This window comes from Coregonus lavaretus (assembly GCF_964263955.1).
Source record: "Coregonus lavaretus genome assembly, chromosome: 14".
NCBI lineage: Eukaryota > Metazoa > Chordata > Actinopteri > Salmoniformes > Salmonidae > Coregonus > Coregonus lavaretus.
Window position 1 is genome coordinate 10,389,984 of NC_140001.1, and position 19,735 is coordinate 10,409,718.

Here is a 19,735-nt window from a genome sequence, read left to right on the forward strand (position 1 = left end):
GGTGTGGCGGTGGGGGGTTGTTGTTGGATTCCCCTTCCCTCCCGCTGATGCCACTGTACCCTAATTGTTTACATCCCAGGCATCACTTCCCAGTGAAGGTTATTTTAATGAATAGTGATGATCTCAGGTTAATACATAAACACTCTTTCACTTTTTCCCCTCAAATCTTCCCCCTCTTCTCCTTTTTCCTCTGACTTCCATCCTCCACTCACCCCCTCTCCCTCCATTCAATTCAATTTAAGGGCTTTATTGGCATGGGAAACGTATGTTAACATTGCCAAAGCAAGTGAAGTAGATAGTAAACAAAAGTGAAATAAACAATAAATATTAACAGTAAACATTACACTCAGAAGTTCCAAAAGAATAAAGACATTATAAATGTCATATTATGTATATATACAGTGTTGTAACAATGTGCAAATAGTTAAAGTACAAATGTGAAAATAAATAAACATAAATATGGGTTGTATTTACAATGGTGTTTGTTCTTCACTGGTTGCCCTTTGATTGTGGCAACAGGTCACAAAACTTTCTGCTGTGATGGCACACTGTGGTATTTCACCCAGTAGATACAGTGGGGAAAAAAAGTATTTAGTCAGCCACCAATTGTGCAAGTTCTCCCACTTAAAAAGATGAGAGAGGCCTGTAATTTTCATCATAGGTACACGTCAACTATGACAGACAAAATGATAAAAAAAATTCCAGAAAATCACATTGTAGGATTTTTAATGAATTTATTTGCAAATGATGGTGGAAAATAAGTATTTGGTCACCTACAAACAAGCAAGATTTCTGGCTCTCACAGACCTGTAACTTCTTCTTTAAGAGGCTCCTCTGTCCTCCACTCGTTACCTGTATTAATGGCACCTGTTTGAACTTGTTATCAGTATAAAAGACACCTGTCCACAACCTCAAACAGTCACACTCCAAACTCCACTATGGCCAAGACCAAAGAGCTGTCAAAGGACACCAGAAACAAAATTGTAGACCTGCAACAGGCTGGGAAGACTGAATCTGCAATAGGTAAGCAGCTTGGTTTGAAGAAATCAACTGTGGGAGCAATTATTAGGAAATGGAAGACATACAAGACCACTGATAATCTCCCTCGATCTGGGGCTCCACGCAAGATCTCACCCCGTGGGGTCAAAATGATCACAAGAACGGTGAGCAAAAATCCCAGAACCACACGGGGGTGTCACGGTTTCGGCCGAGGCTGCTCCTTCTCCTTGTTCGGGCAGGCTTCGGCGGTCGTCGTCCCCGGAGTACTAGCTGCTACCGTTCGTTGTGTCTGTGTGTGTTTGGTTTGGTCTGATTTGTTACACCTGTTGCTCATTTCGTCTTGATTATGTGTCCTTTAAGTTCTCGTTGTTTCTGTCTTGTGGTTGTGTGTAGTTGTTCTATGTCAGCAGGTGTTGCCAGTCAGTTTGTGCTCTATGTTGTTAGAGAGTCCGCACGTTGTGCGTTTGTTGTACATTTACGCTGAGTGCGTTTGTTTTTTCGGCTCTGTTTGTAGCCGTTATCTCTGTGGACTTTATTAAAGTGTTTTTGGACTTGCATCTGCATCCTGCAATTGATTCCACACCACACCTACGCCCGGCCCTGACAGAACTACACACCATTCATGGAATTGCAGGATGCAGATGCAAGTCCAAAAACACTTTAATAAAGTGCACAGAGATAACGGCTACAAACAGAGCCGAAAAAACAAACGCACTCAGCGTAAATGTACAACAAACGCACAACGTGCGGACTCTCTAACAACATAGAGCACAAACTGACTGGCAACACCTGCTGACATAGAACAACTACACACAACCACAAGACAGAAACAACGAGAACTTAAAGGACACATAATCAAGACGAAATGAGCAACAGGTGTAACAAATTAGACCAAACCAAACACACACAGACACAACGAACGGTAGCAGCTAGTACTCCGGGGACGACGACCGCCGAAGCCTGCCCGAACAAGGAGAAGGAGCAGCCTCGGCCGAAACCGTGACAGGGGGGACCTAGTGAATGACCTGCAGAGAGCTGGGACCAAAGTAACAAAGCCTACCATCAGTAACACACTACGCCGCCAGGGACTCAAATCCTGCAGTGCCAGACGTGTCCCCCTGCTTAAGCCAGTACATGTCCAGGCCCGTCTGAAGTTTGCTAGAGTGCATTTGGATGATCCAGAAGAGGATTGGGAGAATGTCACATGGTCAGATGAAACCAAAATATAACTTTTTGGTAAAAACTCAACTCGTCGTGTTTGGAGGACAAAGAATGCTGAGTTGCATCCAAAGAACACCATACCTACTGTGAAGCATGGGGGTGGAAACATCATGCTTTGGGGCTGTTTTTCTGCAAAGGGACCAGGACGACTGATCCGTGTAAAGGAAAGAATGAATGGGGCCATGTATCGTGAGATTTTGAGTGAAAACCTCCTTCCATCAGCAAGGGCATTGAAGATTAAACGTGGCTGGGTCTTTCAGCATGACAATGATCCCAAACACACCGCCCGGGCAACGAAGGAGTGGCTTCGTAAGAAGCATTTCAATGTCCTGGAGTGGCCTAGCCAGTCTCCAGATCTCAACTCCATAGAAAATCTTTGGAGGGAGTTGAAAGTCCGTGTTGCCCAGCGACAGCCCCAAAACATCACTGCTCTAGAGGAGATCTGCATGGAGGAATGGGCCAAAATACCAGCAACAGTGTGTGAAAACCTTGTGAAGACTTACAGAAAACGTTTGACCTGTGTCATTGCCAACAAAGGGTATATAACAAAGTATTGAGAAACTTTTGTTATTGACCAAATACGTATTTTCCACCATAATTTGCAAATAAATTCATTTAAAATCCTACAATGTGATTTTCTGTATTTTTTTTCTCATTTTGTCTGTCATAGTTGACGTGTACCTATGATGAAAATTACAGGCCTCTCTCATCTTTTTAAGTGGGAGAACTTGCACAATTGGTGGCTGACTAAATACTTTTTTCCCCCACTGTAAGTGAGTTTATCAAAATTGGGTTTGTTTTCGAATTCTTTGTGGATCTGTGTAATCTGAGGGAAGTATGTGTCTCTAATATGGTCATACATTTGGCAGGAGGTTAGGAAGTGCAGCTCAGTTTCCACCTCAGTTTGTGGGCAGTGTGCACATAGCCTGTCTTCTCTTGAGAGCCAGGTCTGCTTACGGCAGCCTTTCTCAATAGCAAGGCTATGCTCACTGAGTCTGTACATAGTCAAAGCTTTCCTTAAGTTTGGGTCAGTCACAGAGGTCCGGTATTCTGCCACTGTGTACTCTGTGTTTAGGGCTAAATAGCATTCTAGTTTGCTCTGTTTTTTTGTTAATTCTTTCCAATGTGTCAAGTAATTATATTTTTGTTTTCTCATGATTTGGTTGGGTCTAAGCGTGTTGCTGTCCTGGGGCTCTGTGGGGTCTGTTTGTGTTTGTGAACAGAGCCCCAGGACCAGCTTGCTTAGGGGACTCTTCTCCAGGTTAATCTCTCTGTAGGTGATGGCTTTGTAATGGAAGGTTTGGTAATCGCTTCCTTTTAAGTGGTTATAGAATTTAATGGCTCTTTTCTGGATTTTGATAATTAGCGGGTATCGGCCTAATTCTGCTCTGCATGCATTATATATTTATTTTTTTGTACACAGAGGATATTTTTGCAGAATTCTACATGCAGAGTCTCAATTTGGTGTTTGTCCCATTTTGTGAATTCTTGGTTGTGAATTCTCCCCCTCCTTCCCTCCACTTTCCCTCCCTCCCTCCCTCCCTCCCTCCCTCCCTCCCTCCCTCCCTCCCTCCCTCCCTCCCTCCCTCCCTCCACTCTCTCCCTCCCTCCCTCCACTCTCTCCCTCCCCCCTCCCTCCACTCTCCGCCCTCCCTCCACTCTCCCCCTCTCTCCACCGGCCGCGCTGAGTCTAGGACAGGACAGTAGCAGCACCCTCAAGACAGATGAAAAAAGAATCCCTCTGAGTGTTAGGAACTGCTATTATTCTAAATTGGCTAATGCTTATTAATCGTTGTATTTAAATCAGCAACTTATCAAGACCCGGGAAACCAGGAGACAAAACTTTGTCAATTAATTATTCTAAAGGACCATTTCAGTGCCAAGGAGAGAAAGATTATTTAAAAGCGAAAATCTGAAAACATCCCAACAGATTAAAAAAGTTGGGGTTTGTAACCTTTACGTGCTAATAAGTGTTTGGAAACCAAAACCAAGAGAAGTGAGGTATTGTGTATCAAAACCAGGAGAATTAGGTATTTTTCCCAAGTCAGGCCTTTCAGCGTTTTGGCTTTTAATATCCTGTACATATCAGCACCAGAGCAGCAACAGTATGCAGCTAGCTGTATGTCATCCAGAAAGTTTGTACAGCTTTAGCAGTAAAACTTAGAGCTACAGCACGTCACAGAGATTTAGTACAGGGGCAGGACTGGAAGTGCACTGACGTCCCAGGGGACACTACCATCTATAACTCTCCTTCCCTTAAAAAAAAAAAAAAAAGAAAGTTGTATAGGTTTTCTGCATGGGAAAACAAAAAACCTGTCTCCTGAAGCAGGTGAGGCCTCAACCCATTTGTCAAAAGTCATCCCATATTCAAACACTGTTCTCAACTCACCACTTTTACATACTCAGTAGGCAGGTTTCCATTGACCCAGGTTTATTCGACGAAAGCAATGTCACAAAAACAACTTGTGTAATGGAAACGGCAGATGTAGTAGACATTTTCTAAAGATCAAATACCTTTTTATCCGTTCCACAGGGGTGGATTGTTCTTTTGTCTAACTTTCTTTATTGTGACAAATGATGACGGAAACTGTGTTTTTCTAATAAATTATGATTGCCGAATAATTTTGAAGGTACGCGGGGCACCACGTGATGTTATCAACTACAAAGCTCCACTCTAAATGCCTACTGCTTTCAAAATCCATTTATTCAACAATAAAACAAATGTTTCTTTGCAGGACAAGGATTGTCTTGACTTTCAAGAATGCCTGAATTACTTCACATTACAATTTGAAGTTTCACCATCAAATTGTTTCGGCGTCAGTGTAAGTTACACCATGGCACAGACCAATTATTGGAATATGGCAAATATTAGTCAATTCTGGCATTCTATCCATTTGGCTTTTGCGGGCTACCTGAAACATAAAAGATAGGTGGGCAGGGTATACAGTCTGTCGCCACTTTATTAATGCGCAATGTGCCTAATAGGATAATGGAAACACTCAACAACATAATTTATATTTGACATTCTAGGTTATTGTGAAAAAGCGTTTTTTAAGATGTAACGTAATTATGTATAGCTGTTTTTATCGAAAAGACAGTTAATTGAAAACACACCGTGTATTTCTAAAGCAAACTTTCTAAATGTCGACAGAAAGATCACTGGACAAGTTAATGGAAACATAGCTACTGACAACTTCAACCTATAAGACTTCAACCGATACTAGCTGATTATTAAGGCATTGGGCATTACTGACTCCAGACAATACATAGAACAGTAGAGAAGTTCCCAGAGAGATCAATAGTTTGGGTCAGGGATATCCTGTGCCCCAAAATTGAATTACACCCCGTCTCAGTTGGGAGGTGCAGCCTAGAGCAGCAATTACGCTAATGACAACGAGAGAGAGAGAGAGAGAGAGAGAGAGAGAGAGAGAGAGAGAGAGAGAGAGAGAGAGAGAGAGAGAGAGAGAGAGAGAGAGAGAGAGAGAGAGAGAGAGAGAGAGAGAGAGAGAACTGGGTAACATTGAGACTACAGGAGCGAATCCACCACTGTCTAGTCCAATCAGCCTAATTTATGCAACAATAATTACCCCTCGCATGTGTTGGAGAAAAAAATACACCAGAAAGAGCTGAGACTTCACAGGAGCCCTGATTAAGCCCAAAAATCAAAGCTTTTTCCAAAGAAAGGGAAGTGTCAGGGAATAATTGCAGTCTCTGTTACTGAGCACTGAACCAATGTAGTACGATTAGCTCAACCGGCTGAGCGGCTGTTGGAGCAGGACTTTTGATATGTTCTGTAATGGAAATGACAACAAGTAAACAGTCACCAGAGAGCCAGTGGAGGAAGGGTTTGCGTTACCGTTTGGATTTGTAATGAGCCCTCGAATTCATTCTGATAAAAGCCCACTTCTGATGTGTTTTATTAATTTGAATAATGACGACAGTGTTTGACGACGCACGTGCACACACGCACACACACACACACACACACACACAGCCACACAAAGACGGTTTAGCGTTAACCTATACATTGATCTGAACCTGACCTTGGTCAAATAAACTTGTCAAATAGTTTCAAATATTTTCAGTGTGCTTAATTTAGCTTGGAGTTTGCACTTTAAGGACTATTCCATTGGTTCCATTGTACCAGTCAAACTAAATCAAGTGCAGCTCAAGTTGGGTTTTTCCAAAATACATGATGTATTTGCTGCAGGTTTGATATGAACATTAGTTAGGAGACAGGTTTCTTAAGCGGTTCTCTTTGGAAACTCAGTCTGCATCCTGCATTGTGTTCACCAAAGTGCCTAAAGTACAGTGTACTACAGTGTAAAATACAGGTTCTGTATAGCAACAATGAGGTTTGACAACCTGCCAGGCTGTATAGTCCCAGAAGTGTCCCCTGTCGAAGTATGTCTCCAGGGCCAGAGTCACAACTTTGGGGACATTGTTCAGAGAGCTGAGCACATTGAACACCACCTCCATAAATTCATCTTCTTGCTTCGCTCTTCACAGAAGACACAGAATCTGCCTCCTCCTTCCCTTTGAAATCTGAAAAGATAGTCCTCTTTTATGGAAAAGTTGAAGTGACAAAAACATATATAAAAGGTCAAGGACTATAGTGAAACCCAAGCATATTTGGCAATGTTCGTCATTTCTGAATGGGGCCTTTTCAGCTGCGATCAGTAGATGGCTGTGCACTGCTAACCTTCCATTTCAACCTTAGCCGTCATGATTCGGAATGTTCCCCAGCTGCACCTTGGAGGTGGGGACTGGGGGGAGGTGGAACTAAAGCAATATCAAATGCGTCAAGTGGGAAAGTATCTCAAGGCCTGTACATATTGAAAAATGTTGTTACGCCCTGACTCAGGGGACTCTTATATGTTGAGTCAGGGTGTGTATATTCTTTGTGGTGTTTTCTATGTTTTGATCTATTATGTGTAGAGCTATGTTGGCCGGTGTGGTTCCCAATCAGAGGCAGCTGTAGCTCGTTGTCTCTGATTGGGGATCATACTTAGGCAGCCTATTGGCACTGTCTAGTTGTGGGATCTTGTTCCGGGTAAGGTTCGTTGTATGTACAACTTTAGGACTTCACGTTTCGTTTGTTTGTTGTTTTGTCATGTGTTTATTCAGTGTAAATAAACATGTACGTATATCACGCTGCGCCTTGGTCCGTCCCGTTCCTTAACGTACGTGACAAATGTCAAGGCTGTCCAAGCTGAAACACGCAAACAAGAGGTAACAAAATAAGTGTTGGAATAGAAAAAGCACACCACACATATGTACTGAAACTATAGAAAAACAGCCTCTTGTGAATGAATAACTAGTAGATAGAAGGCAGGAAGTGCAGAGGAACACGTTTTGACAGGATGTCCCTTTGAGGGTCGCTGCAGGCATGGGGTGGCGAGGGTTAGGGGTGGGCGGTGTATAGCATCATCTGTGTTCCTCCGGTGGTCCACAGGTCCACAGGCCGTCCATCAGTCTGTTTTGTGGGAGATGACAGGTATTTGAATAGGAGGGCGAATGCAACGCAGCACTCAATGAGTGGGCCCTTTGAGCGAAGACAGGGCGTTGTTTGTGCTCCCCCTTGACAAATGTTGAACTGTTTTAAAATGACAGGCCTAAAGTGCCTGCCACATCAAGGGATACGGGGGCCCTAATTTCGCCCGGCTTATTAAGAAGACAGAAAGCCTATCCACCAATGGGAATTGATTTCCTTTCTAATTTCTTTGCTCCTGACGCTGCACATAAAAAGTGGTCAAACATCCTTTGACCTACAATCACTCTATTACACTGCATTATGTGGATAAAGCCTCTGCCTTGTAGTCTGTCGGCCTGGTAATTGGTCCGTAAGGAGAGGGCGCGTGGCGATACCGGGGGGGAAAGGGGGGGACATATATTATTTCCACTTGGGGTGCTGAAGAGCATGGCGGGTTAACTAGGCACATTTTAATAATGATCCCATTATGGAGCTGGAGATGAGTTATGATAGATAGACTGCTTCTCCATTTCTGAGGAGTTTACACCACGCCTCTCTCTCTCAGCTCCTGCAACCTTGATGCATGGCCAACAAATACCTGTTTATGTTCTGCCAGCAAGGCCCGACACAAGGTCTCTCTCTCTCTCTCTCTCTCTCTCTCTCTCTCTCTCTCTCTCTCTCTCTCTCTCGTCTGTAATTGGAAGCAGACACAGTGTGTGATGATAATAAAACAGTCCTGTGTATAAAGCTGCTCATGTAAAGAGAGGACCTAATGTAGCAGAAACCCCTGCCTGGCCTGCTGGGGCTGCTGCACACACCGCACTCCAGAGAACAGACCCACCTATCACAGAGCGTTTAAGACAGCAGTGGCTGCTGGGAGTTGGGTCTGTTTGGTTCCTCTTAATTAGCTGGTCTCTGTGGCAGCGGTCGGTGTGGTAGCGGTGTTGATTTACGGCAGTGCAGTGCGGGCTCAGGCGACGGTGAGGGGGGGGGGAGAAGCGCTAGCTAGCTGCCATCGTGTTAGAAGGCTGCCTCTGTTATTAATAAGGTCGCTTTAATGTGAATTAATGTGCAAGTGCACAACAGTCTTTAAAGGTTGCATTTTCCCAGCAAGGAGAGAGGGGAAGGAGATGTTTAAAGGTCAGTGTGTGTTCTCAGGCTAGCCCTGTTCAGTGTTTATTACTGCGCTCTATTGATTTAGCCATGATGATGATGATAGTAAAGACTTTCAGGAACTGCACAGCCCGTCCAGAGATGTGATTAGTTCCATTAGAGCACTATCAACCCATGGGCCTCTGGGAGGGTGGGCTTAAATCTTTGGTTTCTAAAATGAATGGGAAAATTACAACTGCAATCAACCATACAAACGCATCAAATCTCTATTTACAACATAATTAGATATTGGACTCATGTCTGTCACACCCTGGCTCTGGGACTCTATATGTTGAGCCAGGGTGTGTTCATTCTGTTGTGTTTATTTCTATGTTGGCTAGAGTGACTCCCAATCAGAGGCAACGAGTGTCAGCTGTCGTTGGTTGTCTCTGATTGGGAGCCATATTTAAACTGTCTGTTTTCCCTTTGTGTTTGTGGGTTCTTGTTCCGTGTTGGTCATTGTTACCGTGGACTTCACGAGTCGTTTCTTGTTTTGTTTATTGTTGTCTATTATCACTAAAGATAATAAAGTTTAACCATGTTCGTTCATCACGCTGCGCCTTGGTCTATTCAATACGACGATCGTGACAATGTCACATATATGTACATAGGTGTAGTGTTGTATGTGTTGTGTATGTGTACACAGGAGCTGCAGTATGTTGCCAGACAAATTTCCCCTAAAGGGACAATAAAGTATTCAATTCAATGAATTTACAAACCAATGCCAGTAGACCTTTCCCAGGTGATTGTGGTGCTATGAGCAGGTAGCTAGAGTACTTCCATCAGAATGTGTGGTCTTACGGGAGTGTTCCAGGAAGACTCGGGGCAGGTGACAGTCTCTGTGCAGGATGGCAGTCAACAGCAACCTGGGACTGCATCCTGGGTCAGAGGTCAGCAGCCTCAGCTGGCCCTCTGAGGCGGCTTTGCCCGCCAGGGCCTCCCTTCAACCCAGACAGTCACAAGACAGACAGACAGACAGACAGACAGACAGACAGACAGACAGACAGACAGACAGACAGACAGACAGACAGACAGACAGACAGACAGACAGACAGACAGACAGACAGACAGACTGACTGACTGACTGACTGACTGACTGACTGACTGACTGACTGACTGACTGACTGACTGACTGACTGACTGACTGACTGACTGACTGACTGACTGACTGACTGACTGACTGACAGACAGACAGACAGAGCGATGCAGGAGAAACAACACATAACAACAGTGATAGATCTGCAGAGTCAGGTAACTAGACAGATAGAAAGCAGTCCATTCAGCAAGGGAGGACACACAGCCATGAAACACGAATATACTGTAATGCTATAGTAACTGTAATGCTATATTAACTGTAATGCTATAGTAACTTCCTTGAATGTCAGTTCCTCCTCCCCTACCAGACTAGTCTGCAAATGCCTTCATGCTCGCTGTGTTTAATCTTGGCTGGCTAAAAGCAAATTAAAATTTTTTGGGAAACCAAATACATGAATATACAATATAACCCCCTACGTCTTTAGTAGAACAGTGAATATACAGCATAACCCCTTACGTCAGGGTTCCCCAACTGGCGGCCAGCGGGCTGAATTTGGCCCGGGTGGTTTTATTTGGCCCCCCAAGTTTTCTGAGCAAAAAAATTGAAGAAAGACTGTAAAAACACCAGGAAATCAGCCTCAAGTGATTTTCATTTTGGAAATATGTTCCCAAGTATGCCCATGCTTAATAGAGAGACACACGATCATATACAAATGTAAGCAAGGTTGGAAATTATTATGTTTTAGTCAAACATTGTATCCAAACAGTGAGAGTGTGGTGCACCACCCTGCTGCTTGAGTGAGGATCACTATGCCTGAACCTGACAGCACAATTTATGATGTCACTGGGGCTGCAAATCCAGGAAAATCCTCCTTTAACTGCTCTGATAAATCTGACCAGCTACAGCACAGGGTCGGATTACAGTGTCAAACACATACCCCAAAAACAGATAGCTCCACACTTTTTATGGGCCATAATGCTACTTGATTTATGGATGTGCTTTGTGTTTTTATAGTTGTTTTATTTAATAACCATAACAGTCTGTTTATGTGAGGGGCTGAGCTGAGGGAAGGTCTGGTTACAGGGCCTGGCCATGGAAGGACATGTGGATTTGGCCAGGGAACCACAGCAAGGCACCCTGTCATCTTTGAACACAGCGAAAATAAAGAGGTCATAAAAATAAACTAATTTCAGCTCTACGAGCCTTGGGAGCATGGCAGGGGTTGATTAGTGCACTCTAAGCACACAATGACATCACCAAGGGGTGGGGGGTGAGGAGTGGGGGCAGTATGGGGCGAGGGCAGTATGGGGCGAGTCAGTATGGGGCGAGGACAGTATTGGGCGAGGGCAGTATGGGGTGAGGGCAGTATGGGGCGAGGGCAGTATGGGGCGAGGGCAGTATGGGGCGAGAGCAGTATGGGGCGAGGGCAGTATGGGGCGAGGGCAGTATGGGGCGAGGGCAGTATGGGGCGAGGGTGGAGAGTGATTGAGTGCACCTTCTCAGGTCTTAACAGTCACCCCCTCCCCAAACCCACACACATATGCACAAACGCACACACACACACACACACACACAAACACACAAACACACACACAAGCACACACACACCTCACTCTTCTCACTCCTCAAACTCTCTCTGTCTTCTCTGTTTACACCCTGAGTGAACCCCCTCCCACAGCAGCCATCAACATAAACACAGTGTGTGTATTGGCACTGCACTGGAGGTCCCCTCTCTGATTCTTTCACTGCATCTGTGTTGCATTATCAGAGCCTGGGTAAGACTGGGGCCCTAAGGAACACAGTGGCCTAGCAGAGTAAAGTATGAGCTATGACAGACTGTAGCATGCCCCTAACTCAGCACACGTAAGGTCCTTGATATGGGTGGTGGTGACAGTTTGGCTGTGTATTAGAATGTGTGTGTGTTTGTGTGTGTATGTTACGTACCGTGCTGCCTGCTGGGCGAACAGGATAGGGTAGATGGCACTGAGCCAGTGTATTCCATGGCTGCCAGAGCTGGGGCAGAGCCCTCTCCAGGCCTGTACGGGAAGGTCCTGATACACATGACAGATAGCCATTAATATACACCATACAGCATACATCATACAACATACAACATACATCATGCAACATACATCATACAGCATACAGCATACAACATACATCATACAGCATATAGCATACAACATACAACATACACCATACATTCATACAACATACGACATACAGCATACATCGTACAGCATACAGCATACAGCATACAACATTCAACATACAGCATACAACATACAGCATACAACATACAACATACATCATACATCCTACAGCATGCAACATGCAACATACAGCATACAGCATACAGCATACAGCATACAGCATACAGCATACAACATAGAACATACAGCATACAGCATACAGCATACAGCATACAGCATACAACATAGAACATACAGCATACAGCATACAAAATACGCAAACAACATACAGTATATCAGCTCTATATCTGTCACAAGCTGATGTGGATGCGGTGTTGGAGTCAGGCGCAGGACACAGAAGCTCAGTCAAAATGACTTTACTAGTCAACAAGACAATACAAAATAACGGGCCTCAAACACTGGAGGCGAGCGATTACGCATACAGTGCGTAAATACACTATCAACACGAGAACAAATACCATACATTAACGGACAGGCGGACAATCACACACAACTGCAAACAAAACTAAAGGAAACTTATAGGTGACCTAATCAATACATAACACGAAACAGGTGCACTAACAAGACAAGACCAAACAAACATCGAGACATCAAGCGGTAGTAGCTAGTACTCCGGGGAAGACGAACGCCGAAGCCTGCCCGAGCAAGGAGGAGGAGCAGTCTCGGCGGAATTCGTGACAATATGTGCTAGTTGCTTATACCATCATGACTGCATTGTTGGGAAGGGCTCGTAAGGAAGTGTTTCACTGTTAGTCTACACCTGTTGTTTACGAAGCATGTGACAAATACAATTTGATTTGATTTGATTTGACTATATGGTGACTGAACTGATGGAGTCACAGAATGACACCATGATTAAAGAGTGGACTGTTAGAACTAAAGTGAAGCCAGGCAAATCTAACTATGATGCTGAAATATACACGCGTATGGCTGTAAGTGGAGGATTTTCATGATGTTAGAGTGTACCCTAAAGTCCAGTGGTTAGGGTTGCAGAGGGAGGGTATATTACTGGAAACTTTCTAAGTTTACCAGTAAACGACCAGAATTTTCTTATCTTTCAAGGATTTTATGTACTCATTACTTTAGATTATCACACTGTATCACACTGTACTGTATCACACTGTACTGTAATTATCTGTACTGTAATTATCTCTGGACCTCTGTGCCGCATTATCAGATGTAAAATATGTGAAATAATTAAATAAGATGATTTCAACATTTTACTGCAGTGGGCTAAATCAGGGTAGTCTTAAACAAATCTACTTTGAAAGAAAAGTATTCACCTCACACACGGTTATGAGCTTTAAAAAAAGAAGACACCTTAACCATGTCAGATATAGAGTTAAAATGTATTCCATTTTGAGTTTGCATCCCAATATTACACTTTATATACATCACAGAATAATGAAATATAACAAAACTGTTTGACATAGAAACACCGGATATTCCACATAAATAAATAAATAATGTTTATTAATTGTGAAATTATGAAAAATATTACAGTTTTTTCTGAATGCTTAAGCGCTAATCGTGATTCTTGTAGCACAATTTCTAAAACTATTAATACGTATAGCAAAACCACTCACTGAGTTTGCAAAACTAAAAGCACAAACACTGCTTTGCACTCAGTTTACAATTTTGTAACACACACTTTGCAAAACTGTAGGCACAATTCACTGCACAACACTCTTTTTGCAGAACTTTAAACACAACTCACTGCTTACACTCAATTACCAAATTTCCAACACACTCCTAGCAAAATTATACACATGTATGGCTATCATTAACACTATTTTGCCAACTGTCTGGCACACTTGCACATGTGAAAACTGTTGTAGATAATTAGTTCACTTTGCAATCAGCCTAAGCACTATAAATAAGCCACAGGTAAGCTGTCTGTGTGGAGTACAATGGAAGGAGCAGTAAGAGGGAGAAGAGTGAGAATCAGAGGAGGCCGAGGAGGCCGAGGGAGAGGACGTGGAGTTGAAGAAGTTGGAGGAAGAGGACGTGGAGTTGAAGAAGCGAGAGGGTTAGAGGAAGTTAGAGGAAGAGGACAAGGAGGAGCAAGAAGAGGACGAGGAGGGGAAAGAGGAAGGGTAAGAAGAGTAAGAAATAGAATAACTGATGACATCAGAGCTACAATAGTGGACCATGTCATCAACCATGGGATGACCCTGAGGGAAGCTGGAAAATGGGTTCAGCCTAATTTGAGCCGCTACACTGTGGCAAGCATCATTAGGACATTTCGAAATGAGAATCGGTAACTACTTTGTAGCACTGCCATACTCTAATGAGAAACACAACAGTACCATACATGCAAAAATACTGAAATTGTTACTTTACAGAATTGCTAGACGTCCAGATGTTGGGGGCAGAGGAAGAATGTTCACTCCAGAGCAAGAGACCCATATAGTGAACATGGTGATTGCCAATAATGCAATAAGACTGCGCGAAATACAGCAGCGCATAATTGATAATGACACCATCTTTCAAAATATACACAGTGTAAGTATTTCTGCACTAAGTCATGTACTTGCGCGCCACAGAATAAGAATGAAGCAAATTTACAGAGTTCCTTTCGAGAGAAACACAGAACGTGTAAAGCAACTGCGATATGACTATGTGCAGGTAAGCTATAGTGTCATTGGTTCTGAATTTGGAAGTGCATACTGTAGTGCTGTGCATGGGCCTGATGTGTTGCATTTGTTTTGTCTTGTCCAGAGAGTGATGGAACTAGAAGCAGATGCCATGGGACATGAGCTACTTTTTGTAGATGAGGCCGGTTTTAACCTCAGTAAAACCAGGAGACGTGGCAGGAACATTATTGGACACCGTGCCATCATCAATGTCCCAGGACAACGTGGTGGTAACATAACCATGTGTGCAGCTATAAGCCAAAATGGTGTTGTTCACCATCATGCAACCTTAGGCCCATACAACACTGCACACATTATTGCATTCCTGGACACCTTACATGACATGCTCACTGTTCAGAGACCAGAGCATACCCGATATGTCATCATATGGGACAATGTTAGTTTCCATAGGGCTGCTTTGGTCCGCAACTGGTTTACAGACCACCCATTCTTCATGGCACTCAACCTCCCTCCATACTCTCCATTCTTAAATCCCATCGAGGAGTTCTTCTCTGCCTGGCGCTGGAAAGTGTACGACCGTCATCCTCATCAACAGGTAGCCCTTTTACAGGCAATGGAGGAGGCATGTGGAGATATTGACCAGGCATCATGTCAGGCCTGGATACGGCATTCAATGAGATATTTTCCCCGGTGCCTTGGACTGGAGGATATCGCATGCGATGTGGACGAAATTTTGTGGCCGGACCCAGAAAGACGACATGATGTAGGCTGATTGTTTTTCTTTTTTTTGTGAAATTACTATTTTGTGTTCTGACTTTGTCTTGGTTTTGATGAGTGTGAATAAACACCAATACTTGAAGTTTGGATCCTTGTATGTTTACATGACACTATGACAAAAGTATGACCTCAAATTGACATCTGTACACAGAGAAAGCAAAAGCCAGATGTGTTTTGTATTCATACCATCAGTGTGTAGTTGGCACATTGTGTGCTTAGTAGATGATGGCTTGTGTTTACTGTTTGATACGAAAACACCATTTTTAAGAAGGTGTGAAGAGTTAATCTAGCTGTGTTCGCTTTTGCAAGAAAACTACAATGTTTTGATAATTGGGTGAAAGGTTTTCTTATTTGTGTGTAGAGTTTTGCAAAAATAGCCAATAGTTACAAAAAATGTGCTTAACCAATCAGAAAAAACTGTAATAACATTCCACCCCTGAGGCGATTAGGTCATCTGATTGCAGGAAAGGGCTACAGTAAAAATTTTGAATGACAAAGCTGTAAAACATTATCCTAAATATAAACCATTGGTGTTTAATATGAGGGTTTCAGCATGAAATATCCTTGACTTTTTTAAAAATTATTAACAATTTTACTATGTCAATATCTATTTGCTGTCAATGTTTTGGTGTCAACCTAGTGGCTGTTGTAAGAAAGAAAATGTCAATAATTGGAAGAGTTTCAGAGGTAATTGAAAATAATGCAATTGTTGATTAGATGCTTTTTTCATTAAATAGCTAATTTCTCTTGAACCATATGGTCTACATACTAGAAACTCATGGGCAATATGGACACAGATATCAAACATGAATACTATATATGAATACATTTTTTGTTTAAAGTTATTCAAGAATAAATGACCAGTTACAATATATTGCCATAGATTTTCTGTTATTTACTAAAATTACTGAAGATTCCGGTAACTTTTGTAAATTACCAGTAGCTTTGCAACCCTATCCGTGGTGCAATATGGCCACACTGTTTAAAAGACAACAGATCCCAGAGGAGGCAGATAGTATGAGCTACAGTTGATTAGCTGGTGCGGCCAGTTGTTTGGCTGGTGCAGCCAGTGTCAGAGGTTAGCTGTGTGTGTGTGCGTGCGTGTGTGTGTGAGTGTGTGGGTGTACCTGTAGAGCTGAGGCAGGGGTGCGGTCACGATGACCAGCACCTCGGGCCGCTCACACACTCCACATCAGCTGCTCCACACACAGCAGCACTGCCATGATGTCACATCTGGGGGAGTGGGGGGTGGGGAAGAGGGGAGTGTGGGGGGGTGGGGGGGTAGAGTGAGGAGTTGAGACACTACACAGAGCATCCCTAGCGCTCATCGGACATGACATCATACATGACAACATGGTTGACAAGCCAGATTAAACCTCCTGCTGAGTTTATGACAGGACAGTTATGGGCCTGATGTCACACCTGGGGGAGGGGGGGAAAGGGGGGGGGAAGGGGGGGGGGGCAGTTACGGGCCTGAGGGCTTCACTTTACTCAATAAAAAACATATTCCTTCATGTTCAAATATCAGTAAATCTGTTTCCTCAATTGGTTGTAGGGCTTTTATTGGACTATTTCTTCACGGGAGCCAAATCTGTCGTCACTGTTCTAAGTTAGACAGACAGAATGTGTAATCAGGTGAGGGTTGTGAGTTGGAGCGGAGTTAGACACAGGAGGAGGAACTCTACACTTCCTCTCTCTCCCACACTGGGAGGCCTGAATATAACACAGTGTCCTTGCAGTAGAGCACATCCTAGGAAACACATACCAGAATAGCTGCTGACACCACACACACACTTGCAAGAGCGCATGCACGCACGCACTACGCACTCACACACATGTACGCACGCACACACACATAGTAATGCTGTAACACACACTCACGTGCACACACACACACACACACACACACCGACCCTCTCTCCCCACACTCTAATTCAGGGACGACCTGCACATTGTCGTGATTGGAGAGGGTGGTGGACTGAAGGTCTAAGCATGTGTTCAGGGTGTGTTTAGTATGTGTTAATGCAGCGTTCAGTCCCCCACGTCCAAGAGGCACACTATGGAACTGAGAAAAAGAACAGGCTGAAGGAAGCCATACTACACAATAAATCAAGGATAGTCAAACTCACAATGTTAAAATAATTACAGTTAAATTGACTCTATGGGAGTTCATTGGGACAGAGTACTTTTAACTCCACTAAGAGTAACCATAGGCAGGGAGTGAAATCTATGGAATTACCCACAGATGTGGGAGGGGCCTCATTGTCATGCTTCCCAGCATGGTCTGTTGCAGGTAGATGTTCTATTTTTATTGTTTGTTTCAATATCTCTGTTTTGGCATGTACATGTAACTGGTTGGATTTATAGCAACTGTTAGTGGGATAGTTGTTCCAGTTTACAATCTGGTTTCGGTTTTCACTCCAACCCTAATCTAGCGCACCTGATTCTAATAATTAGCTGTTTGATAAACTGAATCAGGCTAGTTAAAACTGGGGACAGGAGTGTAGCTCTCCAGGAAGAGGGTTGGAGAGCCCTGCTGTAGGTAGACTTCGTGTACTGTATTTTCTTCCCTACTCTGACAGGCATTCTAAATGCAATTTGTGAGTGATGTTAAAGTGCTGGATATCTTCCTGCAAGTTGGCTTCCAACAGACATTGAATATCAAATTGCAAATCACCATAATGTGACTCATTAATAAATATTCAAATAAGGCTTTACATCAGTATAACTAAAGGAAGTAAACTGAAAGAGAAATGTACTCTGCTGGAGTTGATTGCTAATTCAAAACACAGAAAAGTGTAAAATACTACTACTACTACTAACAGTACTAACACTACTAACACTACTAACACTAGTAACACTACTAACACTAGTAACACTACTAACACTACTAACACTACTAACACTACTAACACTTTTAACACTACTAACACTACTAACACTACTAACACTAGTAACACTTTTAACACTTTTAACACTACTAACACTACTAACACTACTAACACTACTAACACTACTAATACTACTAACACTACTAACACTAACACTACTAACACTAGTAACACTACTAACACTACTAACACTACTAACACTACTAACACTATTAACACTATTAACACTAAAACTACTAACACTACTAACACTACTAACAATACTAACAATACTAACAATATTAACACTGCTAACACTATTAACACTACCAACACTACCGAAGAAGAACAGCGCCGGAGAAGATGGCTGCCGTTTTACAGCCCTCTAACCAATTGTACTATTATGTGTGTTTTTCCACGTTATTTGTAATTTATTTTGTACATAATGTTTCTGCCATCGTCTCTTATAACCAAAAAGAGCTTCTGGATATCAGGACAGCGATTACTCACCTCGTATTGGACGAAGATTTTTTCTTCAACGAGGCGGCCGCGAAGGATATCATACAGACACCCGACAAGGCCCAAATCCCCGTCATTCGCGTGAGGAAGAAACAGAGATATCGTGGACATAGATCGGGGTGCCTTGTAAGGATCCGACTGCGAGCGAGTAAACTGCCTCTTCCATCAATCCTATTAGCCAACGTTCAATCATTTGAAAATAAATTGGATGACTTAAGATTACGGTTATCCTACCAACGGGACATTAAAAACTGTAATATCTTATGTTTCACCGAGTCGTGGCTGAACGACAACATGGATATCATACAGCTAGCGGGCTATACGCTACATCGGCAGGATAGAACGGCTGACTCCGGTAAGACAAGGGGTGGCGGTCTGTGTATATTTGTAAACAACAGCTGGTGCACAAAATCAAATACTAAGGAAGTCTCAAGGTTTTGCTCGCCTGAGGTAGAGTATCTTATGATAAGCTGTAGACCACACTATTTACCAAGAGAGTTTTCATCTATATTTTTCATAGCTGTCTATTTACCACCACAAACCAATGCTGGCATTAAGATTGCACTGACTGAGTTGTAAAAGGCCATAAATCAACAGGAAAACGCTCATCCAGATGCAGCGCTCCTAGTGGCCGGGGACTTTAATGCAGGGAAACTTAAATCCGTTCTACCTAATTTCTACCAGCATGTTAAATGTGCAACCAGAGGAAAAAAAACTCTAGACCACCTTTACTCCACACACAGAGACGCATACAAAGCTCTCCCTCGCCCTCCATTTGGCAAATCTGACCACAACTCTATCCTCCTGATTCCTGCTTATAAGCAAAAACTAAAGCAGGAAGCACCAGTGACTCGGTTAATAAAAAAGTGGTCAGATGA

General features: G+C 43.1%; 1 pseudogene across 1 annotated transcript in view; it reads right to left on the minus strand.

The window, feature by feature from the left end:
- LOC311140880 (uncharacterized protein KIAA0825 homolog) overlaps positions 1-19,735 on the minus strand; it is a 117,264-nt pseudogene that overhangs the window by 6,639 nt on the left and 90,890 nt on the right. Inside the window, exons 9-12 of the transcript in view lie at positions 16,596-16,701; positions 11,826-11,932; positions 9,647-9,786; positions 6,590-6,765 (exon numbers count right to left, since the gene is read on the minus strand). The product of the transcript in view is annotated as an uncharacterized protein KIAA0825 homolog (transcript). The remainder of the gene's footprint in view (positions 1-6,589; positions 6,766-9,646; positions 9,787-11,825; positions 11,933-16,595; positions 16,702-19,735) is intronic.